The sequence below is a fragment of the Marmota flaviventris genome, chromosome 2 (assembly GCF_047511675.1).
Source record: "Marmota flaviventris isolate mMarFla1 chromosome 2, mMarFla1.hap1, whole genome shotgun sequence".
In the NCBI taxonomy this organism is placed as follows: Eukaryota; Metazoa; Chordata; class Mammalia; order Rodentia; family Sciuridae; genus Marmota; species Marmota flaviventris.
The window spans coordinates 112,950,388-112,972,073 of NC_092499.1; the positions used below are offsets into that span (position 1 = coordinate 112,950,388).

The 21,686-nt window shown below is 48.1% G+C and overlaps 1 protein-coding gene across 1 annotated transcript in view; it reads left to right on the forward strand.

Annotated features, from left to right (window-relative positions):
* Nucleotides 1-21,686, forward strand: part of Smad3 (SMAD family member 3) — a 110,090-nt gene that overhangs the window by 64,687 nt on the left and 23,717 nt on the right. The window lies entirely within an intron of this gene.

Below are 21,686 nucleotides of genomic sequence, written 5' to 3' on the forward strand. Positions count from 1 at the left end.
TCCCTGGAGCTGGCCGGGTGGTTGCGTTTGGTATGAAAAACAGCTCATGTTGCCTGTGTCCCCTTCTGTGCCTTCTCCTGTGTCCCCTCTGAAGCCAGGCAGGACTCTGGCTGTGGTATAAGGCCCCAGGAAATGTTGACATAACCCTGACCCACTTCAGTCAGTTCAAGGTCGGCGTGTCTGCCTGTCACCAGGCTGGGGCAGGCGTGGGTGGAACAGCGCTTGATAAGAGAATGTGTTGATCCAAGAGGGCAGAGGATCCTGGAAGAGACAATAAGGACAGGTTGGTGTCTTGTCTCACTATTTAAACCACTCTCCTCTGTCTTCCAGAGTCCCTGCTGAGAGTGGGGTTGGGTGGGGAGCTTGGTTCCCTGGCTTCAGGCAAAGTGGTACCTGGGAGGCCAAGTCCATTGGAGACTCCTGTTCCTTGCTCTCTCCTTCCCTCTCTCTTCCTTCTTCCCCTCTTTCCCTCTTTACCTCTGCCCACCCCAACTGCACCATGTAGTCCTGCCATCCCTCCCCTCTCCAGCCACCGCCATAGGCTGGACAGCCACCAGCGGCTCAGGCTCTGGAGTTGGAGCTGGCAGATGTGCGGAGGCCATCACTCTTTGTGGGATGAACTCCACCTGAGAGGACAGAGACCTCCAGAGCTCTGGGTGCGGAATCCCTGGAACGAGCCAGGTGTGCCTGTGCAGAGTAGCCATACAATTTATCCAAATGTGCCTTTGAGAGTAAAAACGGATGCAGCTGCTGGTCAACCGAGGATAAGAGGTGCTGCTGCGGGTACCCACATCAGTGAGGGCCTGTGACCGCCCTATCGAGGCTGCCCTGGCGATGGAAATGGGGCCTCATGCATGATGGGCAAGTGCTCGTCCACTGAGCCCCTCGCCCCAGCCCTTCCAGTTGGTGCTATAAGCAATGTTGCCTCTGCTGCAGAAGCCAGCTGAAGTGCTTTCAGGGACAGGCCGTATGCAGGAAAGGGGGTCTAGTGCCTGCAAGTGGCCTGGGATTTGGGGTCCATTTCCAGTCTAAAGGGCCCTTGGCAGCTCAGCATCCGCTGGTGGCCGAGTGTTGCCAGATCTTCTGAGTTTTTTCAAGAGAAGCCATATTCTCATATGAAATCTCCCCGCTTCTAAAAATTGGCAACTAATTTTAAAATTTAAAAAACACTTTGCAGGCCAAACACAACATCTGTGGGCTGCTGCCTGTTTTTGACCTCCGGCCCAGGCTAATTAATTGATGGCTGTCTTCTGTGAGTCCCAATTCCAGCAGCGGGAAGTATTTTCCGGAAGTTCCCCGGGTTGACCACAGTGGGGTGGGGAGAGGAAGGAGGAGCTTGACTTGGCTTCCATCGATCACTGATCACTCATTGACACGACAAATATTTATTGGGCATCTGTGGTGTGCAGAGCACCTTCTCCGTTACTCTGTGCTTCCTGCCCAACGTTTTGGGATGGTCTGCGTCCTGCTCACCCTGCAGACTCTCTGTCCCCTACCGTCGGGGTTCTCCCCTGGGACTGTAGCCAGGCTGGATGTGGTGGGCGGAATCTCGGAGGGAGCCATGTGACAGAGGACCAGGACTCTGGTTCTCAGTCCTTGATAATTTCCTTGGATATCAATGGAACAGCAGAAGTCCCCAGGATGAGACAGCCCTCACCTGAGGAAACTGGACAGAGGGGACACGGCCAACCACACTGGTCCTGTGAGATCCTCAACGGTTGTCCGAGCGGCAGGAGCAGATGGCACTTGGCAGCCCTGTGGTGGACTTTTTCCCCACACCTATGCCCTGGGGGTGTTGGCTGGATGACCCTGCAGCTGATTCTTCATTATCCAGAAAATTGGCTGCCTTGAGGCTCCCTCCTGGACACCCCTTAGATTCCCAGGCTTTAAGCCCCCTCTGGCTCTTGGTTTATTTCTAGTGGGCTCCCAGCAACTACTGGCTTATTTGAACTCTCTGGCTGCTCTCCTTGAGGTCAAGTGCCCCAGAGAAGCCAGTCTGACCCCTGGAGGTGACTCTGTTCGCCTGCCAGCCAGATGGATGGCATTGGGGGTTAAAACTGTGAAATGTCCTTACTGTTTTCCATTCTCCTCCTCCATGAATTTTAAGTTGGGGACAGTAGTATCTGCCTCACAGGGCTGTGTGAGGCAGCTAAGGCTCAGAGAGCTTAATCAACTGTCTCAAGGCCACACAGCTAGGCCATGAGGAACCAGGGCCCAGAGCTTGTGTCTTGGCATGGCTACCCTTTACTCCATGCTGAGGTTAGACGTTTTTAATTTCCTTTTGGTGTGCTCATTCTTCTATGTTTTTTGTTTTTCTTCTCTTATTCTTTGGACTGTTATAGTTTGGACGTTTAATACCTATATATCTCCCCTGTACATCTGTCCGGAGTAGGACTTCATCTCTGTCCGGAATATTTACCAAGCCTCGGGGGTTTGTGTGAAATTGTGTGGGAAACACTTGACCCTAGGGCTACGTGGGCTATGAACTGTTAGGTCTGTCTGCAGAACTTCAAGGACAAGTCACTAATGGGTTGGAAAGAATTTCTTTGAGGGTGGGTGACACTATTCTTCACCTTGTTAATGCTGCCCCTAGCTTTTGTCCCCACTCAGCGTCTGTGTGTTGAGTGCTTTTCTCTGCTCAGTGTCCTAAATGAGGCTTCCAGATGACATCCCCTCATCTGAACCCCACGCCAGATTTCAGTACCTTTGATGGACAGAGAATTGGTCTCTATCTTGTTTGGAGTGAGAGGCCAGCCTCCAAGGTCTGGAGGTCAAGGGACTGCAGAGGCTGCTGGCTTCTTTAAGACTGTCAGGGACCGTGGCATTAAGTAGTGATGGAGCTTTAGCAACCTCAGCATTTATAGGAGCAAAGATATCACTAAGTAGGATCGTGAAGTTCACAAAAGAGCTCCTGTGGGCCACCAGATCTGGAACACAGGGACCTGAGCCTGTGGGTGGGACATGACTTGGCGTCCACATACCTGATGGTCACTCCTGCATTTGAACATGCTCCTCATTTCCTCTGGCATGTCCCTTTGCTTGATGGATGGACCATTCCTGGCCAGGCCAGATGTCCTTGCTGGACACAAGGCCTCTGCACCCACCCTGGGACCACACAGAAGGGGTGGGCAATCCTGTGGGCAGTTGGTTTTCCAAATGCCCATTTGAAGTTTGGAGGTCCACATTGGCCCTCTGGGGCTTTCCTTGATGGAGTAGTTGTCATGAGCAGTGTCAGCAGAGTAGTACTTTCAGGCCATCCAGCCATGGGTCCGTGTGCCTCTTTGCGTGAAGAACTGAGTAAGACGTGAGTGGAGCCAACAGGCCATAACTGTTTGTTCAGTGAAATCCTCAGCGTCTGTCACGTTTTTAGAACATCTTACTGCTGGTCATCCATGTTTCCGAGTTTGCTCTTTCCAGGGTTTGTCCTTGGGTGGGCAAAGGAGGGAAGGTAACTTTGACCACGTTTATTGGAGCCGTGTGTGTCTGGGCCTCGTTACTACTTTATTATATTTTAAAATCAGATTTCAATGGCTGATAGCCTTCCTGACAGGGTCCTAAGATCCGCTACACACATCTCAAATGCATCATGTGGTGAGTGTGACATTTTGTCTGTCACTCCTAAAACGTCCTTTTGCCCCTTGTAATTTCACTTTCCTTCCCCCCACCACCCTCCCCTGGCCATAAGCCACCACTGATCTGCTTTCTGTCACTAAACATTAATTTGAATTTCCTAAAATTTTGTATAAATGGAATCATGGAGTACATATTCTTTTTGTCAGTTTCTTTCACCTAGCCTAATTTTCAGATTCACTCATTTTTCAAAAGTGAGTTGCTTTCTTTTTAAAAATTTTTTTTAGCTGTAGATGGACACAATACCTTTATTTTATTTATTTATTTTTATGTGGTGCTGAGGATTGAACCCAGCGCCTCTCATGTGCTAGGCAAGTGCTCTATTGCTGAGCCCCAGCCCCAGCCCCATGAGTTGCTTTTCATGGCTAGGTAATATTTCATTATACAGATACAAAAGGAGGAGAGTTGGCCTTAAAGATTTTTTTTTTCATTTTCTTTTCTTTTGGGGGAGTACTAGGGATTGAACTCATGGGCACTCGACCATTGAGCCATATCCCCAGACCTATTTTGTGTTTTATTTAGAGACAGGGTCTCACTGAGTTGCTTAGCACTTTGCTTTTGCTAAAGCTGGCTTTGAACTCAGGATCCTCCTGTCTCAGCCTCCCCGGCTGCTGGGATTACAGGAGTGTGCCACCACGCCCACCTCATTTTATTTTCAATTGAAAGGTTTTGTGGGCTTTTTATTTGGCTTGTTTTATTTCCATTTTAACAAGTTTCTTATGGAGGAGCTTTTTTTTTTTTTGGAATGCGCTTCAAAAGAGCAAATATTTTTCTAGCAGTCTTTTGGCCCCAGATTTATACTTAATTACTTAAGTCAGTGAGTGTGTTTGGTGTCTACTGTCTGCTGAGGGCCAGGCTGGTGGCACCTGCAGGGCACAGTAGGAGTTTACGTCCCAGCCAGTGGTTGATTTCCTTATGAGGCTCTGGCAGTGGTTAGATAAACAGTGACACCCTGGCCTGCGTGTGTTCAAGCCTTAGACCCATCACTGTGCCATCTCTGCAGAATCACTGAGGTCTTGCTTTCTGCCTCTGCTCACAGCCTGGTGCTGGATTTTGATTCTACAGGATGTTCCAGCAAATAGGTGTCTCCCAGCCGTCTGTCCTTCAGCAGCCGGGGTGTAGCCGGGGTTTCTGAGTCCTTCTCACAAAGCCAGAAGCTGGGGGAATTTTCCACGGGTTGCTGTGGGCCTGGAAACGCTCCCTTTCCAATATTCACTGGTTTTATACTGAAAAGTCTCCTATGTGTGAGAAAAAACAGCGAGCCTCAGGTTCAGAGTCACAGCTCGTCAGAGAAAGTCTCTCTCCAGCCCATTTTACAGATAAGGAAACTGAGACTCGGGAGCAGGAATAACTTACACATAGTTACTAACAGTAGAACCGGGCCTTGGGGGCTTGGGCTGTGCTATTGACCTTTGTGTCCAGTTTCTGAAGGTAGGAATTTCAGGAAGGCTTGGCCGGACTCGGTAGGCCTGGGAAGAAATCGTTGCTTTCTCAGCCCCATGCACACAGATGCTTGTACCCTTATCAATATAATGACAGTAAAAATAAGTTGTCCCCAGATGATGCTTCTAGAATGTTCTCACATCTGACAGTGTCCTGACCTTGCACCAGCTTGTTGTAGGAATAACTTTAAAAAGCAGAGGTAGCTGCCCAGTGGCGTCATCGGGCCGTATTTTCTGGCACGTGATGAAAGGTGAGGGGCACTTCTTACATCAGTGCACCACCTCCCGGCTGGTGAAGGGCCTTCGAGTACAGCCCTCACACGAACCCCTTGGTGGTCTTTCCCAACAGCCCCTTTTACCTGTGAGGAAACTGGCTTAGGAGATGAGGTACCCACTAAGGTTGCCCAGTGGCAAGGAGAAGACCCAGACTCAAGAACACAGGCCCAGCTCCCAGTCTCCTGCCCTCCCCACGTCTGCTGAGGGTGGTGCAGCACGCAGGCCAAAGGCGTGACATGGTGAGAAATGGGCTTTGTGTTTGGTGTCCAGATTTTAACTCTGCCCCACCTACTTGCTGTGTGATCTTCTGGAAGATAGTTAGCCTCTGAACTTCATTGTCTTCTTTTGGAAAATGTAACCCTTGTTCTATAGAACTAAATTTATATTTAAATTCATTTATTTGAAGTGCTCAGCACAGGCGAGGATGTGGGGGGAAAGGCCCACTCATACATCGTTGGTAAGACAGCAAATTAGTACAACCACTCTGGAAAAGAGATACCTCAACAAAGTAGGAATAGAATCACCTTACGACCTCGCTGTCCCACTCCCTATTCATATCCCAAAGATCTAAAATCAGCATACTACAGTGTTATGGTGCACACAGATTTTTTTTTTAACGAGAGAGAGAGAAAGAGAGAGAATTTTTTAGTATTTTTTTTTTAGTTTTCGGCGGACACAACATCTTTATTTTATTTTATGTGGTGCTGAGGATTGAACCCAGCGCCCCGTGCATGCCAGGCGAGCGCGCTACCACTTGAGCCACATCCCCAGACCCGCACACAGATTTTTAAATGGCTCCAGGATGGGTCTGCAGTCTGATCACTTGCAGAGGAAGTAGGGAAGACAGAAGCACCTACCATGTGCCCTGCCATAGTAGGCCTTCAATAAAAACAGCCAGGCTGATGAAGCACTCCCCTGCTGAGTGAGTGCTCCTGTCCCACACACAGTCAAATCCTGATCTCTGGGCCACGTTCTGGCCCAGAGTGAGTGGACAGGGCCACTAGCTGGTCAGTGGAGTTGAGGCCTGGAGTGGGGAGTGTGAGGGGCTGACGGGGGCTGTTCCCTGGCACCAAGGGGAATCAGCACAGACCTAGGAGGGCTTGTCTGGCATGGGGGCATCTTTCTCTCAGACCCTTAGACGGAAGCTCGAATCAGGCCTGACCACCATCCATGTCTTTGTATGTTCACTGTGGACGTCTCCTTTTAAGCAGCTAATATTCTGAGGTGCTAGGGGACATTGAGTAGGACCTTCTACGGAAGAGTCAGCAGCCACCTTGTGGGGTTCAGATTTCTTAAGGGGTGCGGGGACCAAGTCTGGTGCTTGGAGATGAGGGGCCCTATTCCATCTCTGGCTCCTCCTGCCTGGTGCACAGAACACCAGAGTCATCCCTGGCTGGGGTGACTTAGGAGCTAGGTCCCATCTGACGTACCACACGGCCACCTGGTGGAGCAGGGAGGACCTGGGTGGGGTAAGAGGAGGGCAGCCCCAGCACAGCCTCCCTCCCTGCCAGGCCAGTGGGGTCTCAGGCCCTCCCTCTGCCCTCTGCCCTGCCCAGGAGCCTGCTGGAGAATTCAGTGATGGCTCGCAGTTGTCATCCTGTTTAACATCCCCTTCCACTGTCACCAGAGGACCCAGGCCCGGGCACATGAGTGGTTCTGCCCTCTGGCCTGGGCTGGACAGCTGGGCTCTCTTGATGGTGGTCTGGCCCCACAGCTGGGTGTGTGGAGGTGGGAAATGCTCCTGCCATTCCTCGTGGCCTTAGTTCATTTGTGCAGTTGCATCAAGAGCTGAGTTTCCCATTTGGAGTCCTCGATTATTTTGGGATCATGGATTCCTGGAGTAGCAAAAAAAAAAAATTAGATACTACAGTTCCCTCCGAGGAAACTTGGGTAAGCACCATCCTCTTCCCCAGTTTCCTCATAAATAAAAGGGTAGTGGTGAAATGTCCCCTAGCCCCAATGTCCTGGGGTTCCTGAGCTGGACAGTACCATGGGGTCACTTGTGTTCACTCCCTGTGTCCAGGTCAGACCCACCGAAGCAGACCAGGGGTGCACAGGCCTCTCTCCTTTCGTGACCTCTGCCTTGAGAAAAGTGCCTGTGCAGGCCTCTGGTTGAAGCAGCCTTCTTTCCAAGAGGCTGTTTGGTACCAATTTAGCTCCTTTCCATCACACATCAGATGACTGCCACTATTTTGTTGATATTGCTGCTGGGTTTGGGGTTTGTGTTTTGCTTCTAACCTGCAGAGTTCTGAAATTTTCCCTCTTGCCCTCTGTTTGTTGTTCCACGTGTGGTGGAGAAGAAAGGACCTTTGGATGGCAGCCCACATTCTGGGTCGCTTACTGGCTCTGCTGATGGGGATGGTCCAGGTGGGTTTTCACAAGCCCCTTGGTGTTGTCAGGCAGGGAAGGAACGGGCAGTGTGGGCACAGACACCTCTAGGTATCTTTCCCAGGTAAAAAGAGCATTAGAAAGTGAGGAGAATCGTTGTCTAATGAACCCATCATTTTTAAATGAGATGACCAGAGGTTTGCCTGTCAGTGGGCAGCATGGCCAGAGTGGGGACCATGAACACCATCTCCTGGCGAGGGCCTAGGGCTCCTCGCCTGCTCTGAGATGTGGCCCCCATGTGTCTGCAAGCTTTCTCGGAGGTAAATCCAATGCTGATGGAAATCTCCAGTGGATAAATAGCCGCTGAGTAGACTCCTTACAAGGCCCTTTATCTACGGTCCACCCGCAACCTTAGCCTCAGATGACTCGGGGTCTCTGGCATGGCAAGTGACATGGCAGAGCCTCCTCATCAGAGGCACTCTGACTTCCTGCACTTGCCTGCTGGCCCCGTTAGTCTAACTGGCGTCTGCAGCTGTCATTGCCCTGCTGTTTTTAATGGCACCCCTCAAGATGGGCTGATTATTTAAAGAACATTTCTGGTGTTGGGCCTCCGGCCGTGACGTCTGTCTGTGGGTCCCTTTGTCAACAGGATTGACTTTTTAAAGTGTTTTTGCAAGTGCATTATAATTATACCTACATAATAGCGGGGTTCGCTGTGGCATAGTCACATATGCACGTATCCTACTTTGTTCCAATTTATTCCCCAGGACTTTCCTTCTCTCTTCCCTGCTCCTTCCCCCAAGCATGACTTCTCACTGGGCCTCAGAAGGCTGGGGGGCAGCCTGGGGTTTTATTTCCTTTACATTCTGAGACACTGTGGCGTTCGGCTGGTGATGGATGCAGGGAGTAATAATTCCCTTGCCATTACCTCCCTAACACACGGGATCTGCCAGCCCCACCTCCATCTAGGGGTAAGTTGGGTCTCATGGCCTGGCCAGGCAGGGAGGCCACCAAGATAGACTTTCCTTAATCATACTAGGCCTTGGTGCTAAATGAAGGGGACTGTAGGGACTTCAGGACTCCAAGGAAGGAGGATGGAGAGAGGTCATTGGGGGCAGAAAGAGCCATAGAACAGGGCTGTGGTGGGCCACTGGTGTCCTGTGCCTCTGCTGGAATGGGGTGGGCTGGTACAGGACAGAGTTGTAAGTGTCCAGGACCCCCAGGGAGGGAATGTCCCTGGAAGCCTTCCTGTGCTCCTGATTGTGGCTGCTTCAGGTTCTGGCTTTTAGTGAGAGCTCTTGGAGGATGAGGCCAGCTGAGGCAGGAGGGCTCTTGCCACCCTGAGGTGGTACGCCTGTGGTGGCCTGTCTGAAGGCCTCTTTCTTGTTCATGTGGCATTCCCGTCTTCCTGGCCATGGGGGTTCTTGGCTGTAGGTGAAATTGCCCCAAATGAACCAGAACCCTTTGTTCAGGTACAATGGGATGTCTGTACTCAGACAGAAAGGAATGCTAATGGCTTCTTAACTGTCCCAGGCACCAGTGCCTGGAAGATACAGGACGCACATTCTTTACCATCATATCAGATAGAAACTGCTTCTGTAGGCTTGCAGAGCTTTGGCCCAGCCTGAGTCGGTGTTTGTGGAACATTTGCCATGGCATCCTGCTGATGGCCCCTTGTCCCTAAGCAGGGGAGCTATTTGACTCCATGGCCCTCAGCTCAACTTCCCCCGGAAATGTGGTCAAATCCCTCCCTCGCTTCCAGCTCCCCCACCCTTACCCCTCTGTGGCAGAACTGGAAGTTTTGAGAAGCCCGAAGGCTTTGGCTCTTTTAAATGGGCTGGGGATGTGGCTCAGTGGTAGAGCGCTTCCCTAGCATGCATGAGGCTCTGGGCTTGAACAAAACAACAGCAAACATGGAGAGGTGTGGGAAATGTGGTTAAGACCAAGATGTGGGGTGCGGGGTGCTCCCTTTCCAGCTGGGTCACGTGGACTTTGTTAGGAGTGTGGTGAGATAGCAGCTGAGGGAGCCCTGGCCCCCCAGCCAGGCACCACCTCTCAGCTTAGCTTCGCATGTTGTGTAGCACTTGGGACACTGGTGTTATCTCCCTGGCCGTGACTCATAAGGAAGTCAGAACTGCAATTAACACAAAACCTCATTTGCCCTCTTCACCTCTTCCCCACGCTGCCCTCCCCCAGGCTCCCCTAGGCACAAATGCCTGTCTAACATTTTCTCTGAAGTCTGTGGAAACTTTACTAGAACAAGGCAGCCAGTGAGCATCATTGCCTGGTTCCATTTGTCTTACCCTAAAAGTCTGTGAGAATCTTCTCCAGGGAAAAAAAAAGAAGAAAGAAAAATCCCGTCTCCAAGCGTGCAGACTGCCACAGGAAGTGATTCATGGGGCCAGACATGCAAACCTGGTGCAGGAGGTGGGAGGCTGGGACCCGGGGCTGGGAAGAAAGAGCAGAGAGGAGACTCAGCCCTTCAAGGTTTCTGCTTGGTGAAAGAAAGTGAAAAACAGAATGACTAAGAGCCCTGTAATAAGAATTGTTTGTTTTGTGAAGTGAGCTAATATTGAAGGCCGTTGGTAGATAAGACTTGAGAAATTGCCATTGTCAGGGGAGGTGACTTTTGGTGACCTGCCCTTCTTTTTTTTAAAAAAATTTTTTATTCTAATTTGTTATATATGACAGCGGAATGCATTACAATTCATATTACACATAAAGAGCACATTTTTTCATATCTCTGGTTGTATACACAGTATATTCACACCATTCATGTCTTCATACATGTACTTAGGGTAATGATGTCCATCTCATTCCACCATTTTTTTTAACCCCCTGCCCCCTCCCTTCCCTTCCTTCCCCTTTACCCTATCTAGAGTTCATCTAATCTTCCCATGTTCCCCCTCCCAACTCCACTATGAATCAGCTTCCTTATATGAGAGAAAACATTCAGCATTTGGTTTTTGGGGATTGGCTAACTTCACTAAGCATTATATTCTCCATCTCCATCCATTTACCTGCAAATGCCATAATTTTATTCTTTTATGCTGAATAATATTCCATTGTGTATATATGCCACATTTTCTTTATCCATTCATCTACTGAAGGGCATCTAGGTTGGTTCCACAGTTCAGCTATTGTGAATTGTGCCACAATAAACATTTATGTGGCTGTGTCCCTGTAATATGCTGCTTTTAAGTCCTTTGGGTATAGGATAGCTGGGTCAAAAGGTGGTTCCATTCCCGGTTTTCCAAGGAATCTCCAACTGCTTTCCATATTGGCTGCACCATTTTGCAGTCCCGTTATCAATGTATGAGTGTGTCTTTTTCCCCACATCCTCACCAACACTTATTGTTGTTTGTATTCTTAATAGCTGCCATTCTGACTGGAGTGAGATGAAATCTTAGAGTAGTTTGATTTGCATTTCTCTAATTGCTAGAGATGTTGAACATTTTTTTATATATTTATTGACTAATTGTATATCACCTTCTGAGAAGTGTTTGTTCAGTTCCTTGGACTTTTTTTGATTGGTTTATTTGGGTTTTTTTGGTGTTAAGATTTTTGAGTTCTTCATATATCCTAGAGATTAGTGCTCTCTCTGACATGTATGTGGTAAAAATTTGTTCCCAAATTGTAGGCTCTCTGTTCACTTCACTGATTGTTTCTTTTGCTGAGAAGAAGCTTTTTAGTTTGAATCCATCCCATTTATTAATTCTTAGTTTAATTCTTGTGCCTCAGGAGTCTTATTAAGGAAGTAGGGGCCTAATCCAATATAATGGAGATTTTGGCCTACTTTTTCTTCTATTAGACTCAGAGTCTCTGGTTTAATTCCTAGGTCCTTGATCTACTTTGAGTTGAGTTTTGTGCATGGTGAGAAATAGGGGTTTAATTTCATTTTGTTGCATATGGATTTAAAGTTTTCCCAGCACCATTTGTTGAAGAGGCTATCTTTTCTCCAATGTATGTTTTTAGGCACTTTTGTCTAATATAAGGTAACTGTAATTATGTAGGTTAGTCTCTGTGTCCTCTATTCTGTACCATTGGTCTACCAGTCTATTTTGGTACCAATATCATGCTGTTTTTGTTACTATTGCTCTGAAGTATAGTTTAAGGTCTGGTATGGTGATGCCACTCTTCTTGCTAAGGATTGCTTTAGCTATTCTGAGTCTCTTATTTTTTCAGGTGAATTTCATGACTGCTTTTTCTATTTCTATGAGGAATGTCATTGGGATTTTGATTGGAATTGTATTAAATCTGTATAGTGGTTTTGGTAGTGTGGCCATTTTGACAATATTAATTCTGCCTATCCAAGAATAAGGGAGATCTTTCCGTCTTCTAAGGTCTCTTTAATTTCATTCTTTAGCATTCTGTAGTTTTTGTTGTGGAGGTCTTTCACCTCTTTCATTAAGCTGATTCCCAAGTATTTTTTTTTTTTTGAGGCTATTGTAAATGGGGTAGTTTTCCTCATTTCCCTTTCAGAGGATTTGTCACTGATACACAGAAATGCCTTTGATTTATGGGTGTTGATTTTGTACCCTACTACTTTGCTGAATTCATTTACCAGTTCTAGAAGTTTTCTGGTAGAATTTTTTGGGTCTTCTAGGTATAGAATCATATCATTGGCAAATAGTGCTAATTTGAGTTTTTCTTTACCTAACTGTATCCCTTTAATTTCTTTCATATGTCTAATTGCTCTGGCCAGTGTTTCAAGAACTATGTTAAATAGAAGTGGTGAAAGAGCTGCCCTTATTCTTTTTCAGAGAGCAAAGATATTTCTCCAGATTCAGACCTGCATCAGTGGGAGGTGGAGCTGGGCATTTCCCTCCGGCCTGGCTGCTCTCCCCTCTTCAGAGACAAGGTTCCAAGTTAGATCTCCCCAAACCCTTCTTTCTCTCTTCTTTTTACCTTTCCCTCAGACCTTTGAGGCTGATAAATGTCTTTCCCTGAATACTCACGGGTTTTCCCAAAGGGAGTGTCGCGTGATCACAGGAAGGATCTTTCCATCCTATGGGCTCAGCTTGGCATTTTATTTTCTTCTCCTTCAAATTGACAATGCAGACAAACCCGTTTCCCAAATGCAGTTTTGAAGCAGAGTCTTTAAGTGTTGGCCCCATGAGCAGCTCTGCGGCAAAGAGGGAGCCCCCGTCACAGTAGAACCAGAAGAGGTGTCTGGACACGCTGGCTCGGTGACTCCATTTCTGACTCCCTGTGCTGGTGAGGTCAGCTTTGCTCATGGGGGTTGTATTTAGAGCTGGGGTGAAGTGTGCTTTTGCCTTAAGCCATCAGAAGGTGGCCAAGGGCTGTGTGCGTCCCAAATATCCCACAGGTGATCTCTGAAAAAAAAATAAATAAACATCTTTGGGCTTAGTCCTGCTCCAAGTGAATGTGAGCAGCCAAGTTTTCCAGCAGAGTAAAAATTCCAGAAGGTTCTGTGCACCCTGGCAGCCATCCAGGCAGTGAGTAGAGAACAGTGTAGATCTTTGCAGCATTCTCTGTTGGCGACTTGAAAGTTCTGTGGTCCTGCCAACACTGGAAAAGGAGCGATCCCCCCTCAACTTGGTGCTGGGATGGGGGTGGATTGCATGAAAACTAGAAGGGTCTCAAGTGAGACCCTATACCCCTCTTCCAGGATGTCACCTCCTCCTTTTCATGAGGAAGGGAGGGTACAGGATGATTGTCTTGTCAGAGCCGAAGGGGATCCTCTGCCCATCCAAACTACTGTTTTGCAGTCATAGAGAACTGGGTTTGGAGTGTAACACCTAGGTTCAAGGCCAGGCGCTGCGACTTGCTCTCCAGGGTGACTTTGGGCAAGTCACCTAAGCCCACATAAACATTTCTTCTGTGAAATGGGAGTAATCCCCCTCTGCCCCAGCTCGCAGGGTCCCTGTATCCAGGGAGGTAAGGCTGAGGCGCGCTGGGCTCTCATATCTGCCCAGAGCTCTGTTCTGCTTCTGCTTCCCTCCACCAGGGTCCCCTGGGAGATTCCTTAAGCCTGGGCTCTCAAGTGGGGAGGGTGCAGACAACCTGCCACCAGGGGACCTGGCAAAGTCTGGAGACATTTTCACTTGTCACAGCTGGAGGTGGGGTTGCCGCTGCGCATCCTGCAGTGCTGGGCAGCAGCCTCTGCTCCCCACCAAGGATGGCCTGGCCCAGACCTCAGCAGGGCCGGCCTGGAGAACTGGGCCTCTCCTTACTCATGGCCCCATGAGGGAAAGTTCTCGGTGCCCATGTGCTTTACAGATGACTAGGGTCAAGCTGAACTTTCTCCATTAATCAGCTTCCTCCTTTACCCAAGAGCTCACACTCTGAGCTGCCCGGGGCCCTGGGGAGGGGAGAAGCCCTGAGTCAGATGACCCTGTGTTTCCAGGCAGGGTCCTGCCAGGGCAAGGCAAGGACTGCCTGGGCTTTCTCCTCCCGGGTCTGCCCTGTAGGCTCCTGCAGATCTCTAAGGAGTCCACTCAGGGTGCCCATCTTCCTGGGGCTCTGGGGAGGGCCTGAGCACACTGCTCCAGAGAAGGGTGTGGGGGGGGATGTAGCAGAGAGCAGCTGCCGTCTGCAGGGCAGTGCACCCCCTTCCAGCCTGGCGTTTTATTTGGTTTCCCCCAGACTGGCAGCACCAAAGTCCTGGATATTGTTCGTTTGCAAGTACAGATGGAAATTGGGTTGTTTTGGGGGGAGGCTTCTTGGTGAGTGGTACCAAGGGTCGTGCAATTCTGTTTGGGGCTCCTTGCGGGCTGATCTGAACTGGAATGTTTTAAAACATGCTTAGCATTCTTACAGAACTGCGGAGAAAACTTTTGAAACTTGGGTAGAGGGTGGAGCACATGGTCAGTGGGTGGAATTTATGATGAAACCTCAGTTATCCAGAACCCACCCAGCCATAAATCCTCACCTTTCTGTATTGTTTCTGTGTAACACCAAGAAGTGGCTGACATTGGAAATGGAGCTTAAGCAACCATCAAAACTTTCAAAATGTCTGGATGTAGTACACTCAGTGTATGGTCTGATTTTCTTTTTTAACTATTTTTGTGGTGCTGGGTTAGGCCTAAGAACCTAGCACATGCTAGGTCAGTGTCCCACTACTGAGCTGCATCCCCAACCCCCTGATTTGTTTTTGTTTATAATTCTTATTTTAATATAATTTCAAATCTCAGAAACTTGCTATTGTAGAACAAGGAATTACACTGCAGAGTCACCAATTGCTCGGTCTCTTTCCAGAAAAAAAAAAAAAAAACCCAAGAATAATAATAGCATATATTTTCCTGAAGGGTGAGGTCTTCAGGCAACTTAAGATTTAGCACAATAAAGAAAAATAATCTTATTTTAGCGCCCACCACTTAGCATGGTAGGAAATGGAAAGTGGACTCTCATCTACCATGGGGGTTTGTGCCACAGGCTGGTCATAGGCTGCCAGAAAGCTTCCTCCTTGGCTGCAGTGATTTGCTGGGTGACCTTGAGCAAGGTGCCTAATGAGTCAGGGTCTCAAACTTCCATCACAAAGTCTTCCATCAAGTCTCCTCGGGTGCCAAAGTTCTCTACACTGGTCTCGGGCAGCATAGAATTAGCCAGAGAACCACCTGACCAGGACACATGGTTCTCTGAACATTGGGCCTCTGTGGTTTATCACCTGCAGCTGACTCAGCCTATAACTCCTGGCCTGGAACAAAGGATTGTTTTGGATATGACTGCTTCCTGGAGGGAATGGATTCTGGTGAACCCCAAATCAGGCAGCATTTTCAGGGCTCTCATGTTTGTTGCCCTAGTAAGTAGCTGTCCCAGGGCTTTCCACTGCTGGAAGAAATTAGGCATGCTCTGATCCTGGCATATGCAAGGAGAGCAGCAGGAGAGCTCAGGATGAACCACTTGTAGCTCAAAGGCCAAATGGAACCAACGCGAGGGGCCAGTCACATCACCAGCAGAATTTTTTCTGCCTTCCTAGAAGGTCTAGTGAGCACTTAACCCAGCACTGAAGTTGCTCAATGCTTGCTTTTATTTTGAGCCACACAAAAAGGAAAGAAACAAAAATAAAACCCACAAATGATGAAAAACTCAAGACAAGTGGAGAATATAGTTTTAGTTGCAGTTGAACAAATCCAGGGAAAGTGGGGAAGCCTAATTGTCAGAGGGAGAGAGAGGAGAGGAGTGTCGTCCACACTCAGGGCAAATGATGCATCTCAGCTTTAGCAAGGATCAGCTGGGAAACACATGGAGAGATGCATGTGGGTGTGTGACATTCATTGGCAAACCCACGATGAGAAAGAACCTTTCCTTCTTACTCTAAACAGCATACTTTGAGGGGGGAAATGTAAAGATACAGAATTAATCAATATGAAATGAAGCCGAGCATGGTGGCACACGCCTGTAATTCCAGCAGCTTGGGAGGCTGAGGCAGGAGAATCTCAGGTTCAAAGCCAGCTCAGCAACTTAGTGAGGCCCTAAGAAACTCAGCAAGACCCTGCCCCTAAATAAAATATTTAAAAGAGCTGGGAACGTGGCTCAGTGGTTAAGCACTCCTAGATTCAATCCCTAGCACCAAGAAAGAGAGGGGGCGTGGAATAGATGCCAGAGGTTTGGCTTCTGGGTTATTAACAAGCTACTTGGGCCACTTCAAAAAATTAATGTTAAGCCCAACATGGTGGCACATGCCTGTAATCACAGTGACTTGGGAGGCAGAAGTAAAAGGATCCAAGTTAAAGACCAGCCTCAGCAACTTAATGAGATAATGTCTCAAAATAAATTTAAAAAGAACTGGGGATGTGGTTCAGTGGCCCCTGGGTTCAATCCCCGGTACCTACCCCCCTAAAAAAATCAACATTAGATGAGTATTTGAGATAAGTTCACATTTTATGCAAAAATGACACTGAAAGCTGATAGGTAAGGTGTTCTCCATAAACAAAAACTCAAGTCTTTCTGAACTGGTTAAGTCTTATCCTGGTGGTGCAGTCAAAGGTAGGGAATGGGGGTGACCCATTTAAAGGTACACAGGCTGACTGTGTGAGTCACAAGGGCCAACTTCACTTTACCTTTTCTCTGGGGCTGCAGGAAGGTTGGTTAACCTCTCAGGTGCTCCGTTTCTTAATTGGCATGTGTAGATGATGACTGTTAAGTTTATTGGGAAGACTTGTGGTACAGTCAGTGTATTGGTCAGCTAGTATTGTGTAACAACCATGCAAAAATTGCAGCAGCTTAAAACAATGATTGTGCTTATTCTTTCTTCTGCAACTCACTAGGCAAAACAAATCAGTAGCTCAACCTAAAGTCAAAGACTGGGAAAACACACTCAGCCTCTGGTAGGAAGAGCAGCACAGCCACAGGCCAGAGGGTGTGGATGCAGAGAGGAGTGACTGGTTTACCCTACTGCAGTTATCATGTACCCAACATGTGGTCTCTACCATTGGTGCTATCATTACTGCTCAATAGGCAAGGCAAAAAGAAAGTCTCTCTCTCCCTCTCTCCTTTCCCCCCCCTCTCTGGAGTACAGGGGGACTCTACCATTGACCTACATCCCCAACCCTTTTTATTTTGAGTCTGGCCTTGAACTTGAGATCCTCTTGCCTCAGCCCCCTGGGTTGCTGGAATTACAGGTGTGCACCATTTTATCTGGCTAAAAGCTTGTCTCTTTAAGAGTCTAGAAAGCTTAGTATTGAGAGAAAGTGTGCATGTATATTAAAATACATTTCATTGGAAAGATGCTAGTGTTGACACCTTTACTTTCTGTCACCGGTTTGGCTCAAGTCACTGGCACTGTGCCCAGGCTATGGTAGGTGTTCAATAACTAACTACCCGATGCCTGACAAGGAGTCGGTTTCCCTGTAGACATGCAGTGTGTGACAATAGAAGGCTCTCTTCGTCCCACCCACCTCCCTCCCCATTTTTTAGCACTGGTCTGGGTTTGAACCTGATCCTACTTTGGGCGAGTTGTGGACCCCAGAGGGTCCCTTCAGTTCTGTGAACCAGGCAGGCAGGATGAGGTCCTCTGGGGTGGCTGTTTTGTATTCTCGTGTGGTGGCAGTACCTGGCACATAGTTCATGCGCTTGGTGTGTTTCTGGAACTTTTATGTTCTGCCCCCAACTCTGAGCCCCAGTCCTGTCCCCCAGATGGGGGTATGGGGTGGCTGATCACAGCTCTGGGGACAGGAGTGGTATTTGGCTGCAGCTCTTCCCTGGGGAGCGCTCTGGCCGGCTGCACCTTCACCAGGGGCCCTGGGCTCTGGCATGTCCACATCCTTGGCTGTGGCTCCACCACCATTTTGGGACACTTTACGGGACCCACTTGGAACCAATGGGAGGAAACCTAATTTCCTGCCACAGGAAATTGTTTGGCTAGTGAAGAATATATTTAAAGATTAAGACCTTCTGTCAGAAAAGCTTGAGGGAGTTGCTGGAGAAAGACGTTTGAGGGTCTTATTAGGAAGCCACTGGGTGTGGGAAGAGATGGAGGCTGTGACTAGCAGGGAGGCCCAAGGCCGCCTCCTGGGACTGTACTCTCAAAACTCCAGCAGCTGGTCTTGGACCAGCTTAGAGAAAGAGTGGGTCAGAAATAGACCCTTTTCTGCAACTAAGCATGTTTATGGTAACATTAACTCAGAATTAAGACTCATTTATTGGACTTACTTAGTGGGCCCGGTGCCCTGTAAGGCTGGGAGGGTGTATTCCGGACACATCAGCTGTACTAAATCCAGCAGCTGGAATCCCTATTCACTATTATTATCTTGCTGAGCATTGGTATGTATTTTGAGTGGGACCGGGAGGAAGAAGGAACAGCACCAGGGTTCTGGGCCCTGGCAGCCAGACTCCGAACCAAGAGGGATTGTTACTGATGCAAAAGAAGTGAACGAGATGCCCTTCCTGTCATGAGAGTTTGATGGCTCAGAAGCAGGGGCATGGACCAAATGACTTCTAAAAAATCCCACCAAGTCAGACTGGTGGTCATGAGCTCATGAGCGGGAGAATAAGATTATGCCTGTGTCCCTGCCATCAGGACCCAGCCTGAAGCCAGAGAGGCAGCCCTGGTGCTGACTGCTAGGTGGCCTGGGATTTGAGCTTTGCCTCTTGGATGTCCGAGGGGTACAGAGAGGGGCCTTACTGACCACACAGCATGGCAGTGGGGGTGCCACCAAATAAAGGACACGTAAGGGAGGCCTCTCTTCATGACCCCCCCCAATTGTGCACTCAGATGGCCAGAGTGGGGAGGAAAATAGTATCTTTGAACACCTACTGTGTACCTTACTTTGTCAGGCGCCATTGTAGTAACGAGGCAGCAACTGTCACTAGGCAGTTGCTGCTGTGTATAGCCTCCTCACCTGCCATCGGCTTTAGGGCTTTCTGCAAAGAGTATTGCTTAGCCCTCCCGCCAGTCCACTGAAAGTGAAGCCCTAAGACTGAGACAGCAGGTGATCTGCTCAGCTTCATGTAGATAGTGAGCGCAGCGTCTGTATTCAAATCCAGGTGTGGCCCTTGCCTTTTTAAAGAAATTGTGATATAATTTGCAAGTGAACTGCCCACATTTAAAATATACAGTTTGAAACAGATGCAGTGGCGCATACCTGTAATCCCAACGGCTCAGGAAGCTGAGGCAGGAGGATTGCAAGTTCAAAGCAACCCTCAGCAACTTATCGAGGCCCTAAGCAACTTAGCAAGACCCTGTCTCAAAATAAAACATAGGGCTGGGGTTGTGGCTCAGTGGCAGTGGGCTTGCCTAACATGTGTGAGGCACTGGGTTCAATTCTCAGCACCATGTGTCAATAAATAAAATAAAGGTCCATTGATAACTAAAAAAATATATATAAAATAAAAGGGCTAGGGATGTGGCTCAGTGGTTAATCCACTGAGTTCAATCCCTGGTACCAAAAAAAAAAAAAAAAAAAAGAAAAAAAATACGCACACACACAATTTGATAAATTGACATGTATATACCTATACACTTTGGTCCTTCATCCCTCCCTCCCCTGCACACGCCCTCTCCCCTGCCTGGGCAACTGCCAATCTGCTTTCTGTCACTGTGGAACAGTTTGTATTTTTACTTTACTTTAAATTACTCTATAATTTTACATAAACAGAATCGTGTCTGGCTTCTTTTCAGTCAGCACAATCAGTTTTGGATCCATGCACAATGTCACATGTATCAACGGTCCTTTCTTGATTGCCGAGGGGTGTGCCTTTGTGTTGACCCCATTGGATGCCAGTCCTTGGACATGTGCTTTCAGTTCTCTTGGGTAAATGCTAAGGACTGGGGGGATCTTAGGGTGCGTTTACATTTTGACTCCTGAACTGTTTTCCCCACTAACCATCTCTCTACCCCACCAGCGAGGTTCTGGAGTTCCCGCTGCTCCACCTCCTCACCAACAGGTGGCATAAACAATCCTTTTAATTTCAGGTATTCTGATAATGGTGTCGTAGCTCATTGCAGTTTTAATTTGCACTTCTCTAATGACTAATGATACAGAACATCTTTTCATGTGCGTATTTGCTAGCTTATTTTTGTATAGCATCTTTTAAAAATCACTTGCTGCTTATTTTAAAATTGGTTTCTTTTGAGTTTTTGGAGCTCTTTATTCAGGTCCTTTATCAGATACTTGCTTTACAAATATTTTCTCCCGGTTGGCTGCCCATCTTTTTTATTCTCTTAATAGTATAATGTCTTTCAAAGATCAGAGGCTTAAATTTTGATGAAGTCCAACATCTCAGCTTTCTTTTTGATGGATTGTGCTTTTGATGCAGTACTGGAAATGTTTGTCTGTTCCAAAGTTTTGTAATTTTCGGCTTTCCACTGTGGCCCTCTTCTATTACATTTTGGGTGAATGCAAGGTATAGGTTGGCATTTGCTCTTCTTGTCTGTGGATACCCACTTGTTTTACCACTATTTGTTGAAGTAACCATCCTTTCTTCACTCACTTAGCTCTTAGAAATCACTTGTCTGTGTATGTGTGACCGTTTGTGGACTCTGTCAGGTTCCACTGGTCTGTTTGTCTGACTCCATACTATTTTCCACACTTCCTTGATGACCATAGCTCCCTGGCTTGCTAAAAATGTAATTATCATCAGAATAATTCATGTATCATTATTTTTAAAGAAAGGTGGCCGCCTCCTTCCAGCACCCACATGGGGCCTCCCTCTGACCTCGTTCTTCTCTCCCGCTGGCCTGAGCTCTTCTCTAGGGGCGCTCCATGCAGAGGGGACTACAACACCCAGCTGGCCCTTTGTTGGAGCTTTTGTCAAACCCTGAAGAGCCAATGTGGCCACTTCCTTAATCTGTGGGCATTTGGTGGCTTTGCAAGAGAGTGAGAATGGCTGACTAATTCTCTGTCCCCTCTCACCACTTCCTACTCTCCCTTTCTTTCTCGGTCACCCCCTTATCCAGAGCAAGGTGGAGAGAGGCTCTTAGGAGGTTTGTGCTGGTTGGTGCTTTGCAAAGCATCTGTAAATGGACACTGAGCTTCGCTGAAGTCAGGGCAGTGGGAGAACGTCTCCATTTTGCAGACAAGGCAACTGAAGGCCCTAGAAACATTATGCCTTGCCCAGAGTCTTGCAGCAGGGAAAGTGGAAACACATCTTGACCCCAGGCCTTATGACTCCATATCTGGCAGTCTTCCCGCTGTACCTTAGGGGCAAGTCTCAGGCTGTCCTCTCTTGTTCTGCCTGGTAATTACTGTTTTCAGCTGTAGGGGTTCCTTGGTCTGGGCCCCACGGGAGGGAGGTAATTACATACTTCCAGATGCCTCCAGATGCCCTTACTCAGCAGCTCCTGGTTTGTCCCTGAGGCCAAGCCCAGTGCTGACCTTTGCCTGTCCCTCACCCTTCGTAGGCCAATGGCTTAGACTTTGATTGATTCCCTCTGTTTTTCTCTGGATGGGGCCCCTGGTGGTACCTCCTTCAGAGTGCCCATAAATTCTGTTTATTCAGACTGATGGGTATCCTCTGTTCTAAGGGGACAGCTAGCACTTGTCTTTCTGCCAGCCTCGCCCAGCTATGAGAAAAATCGTTCCCTGAATGATAGAGTCCTACGAT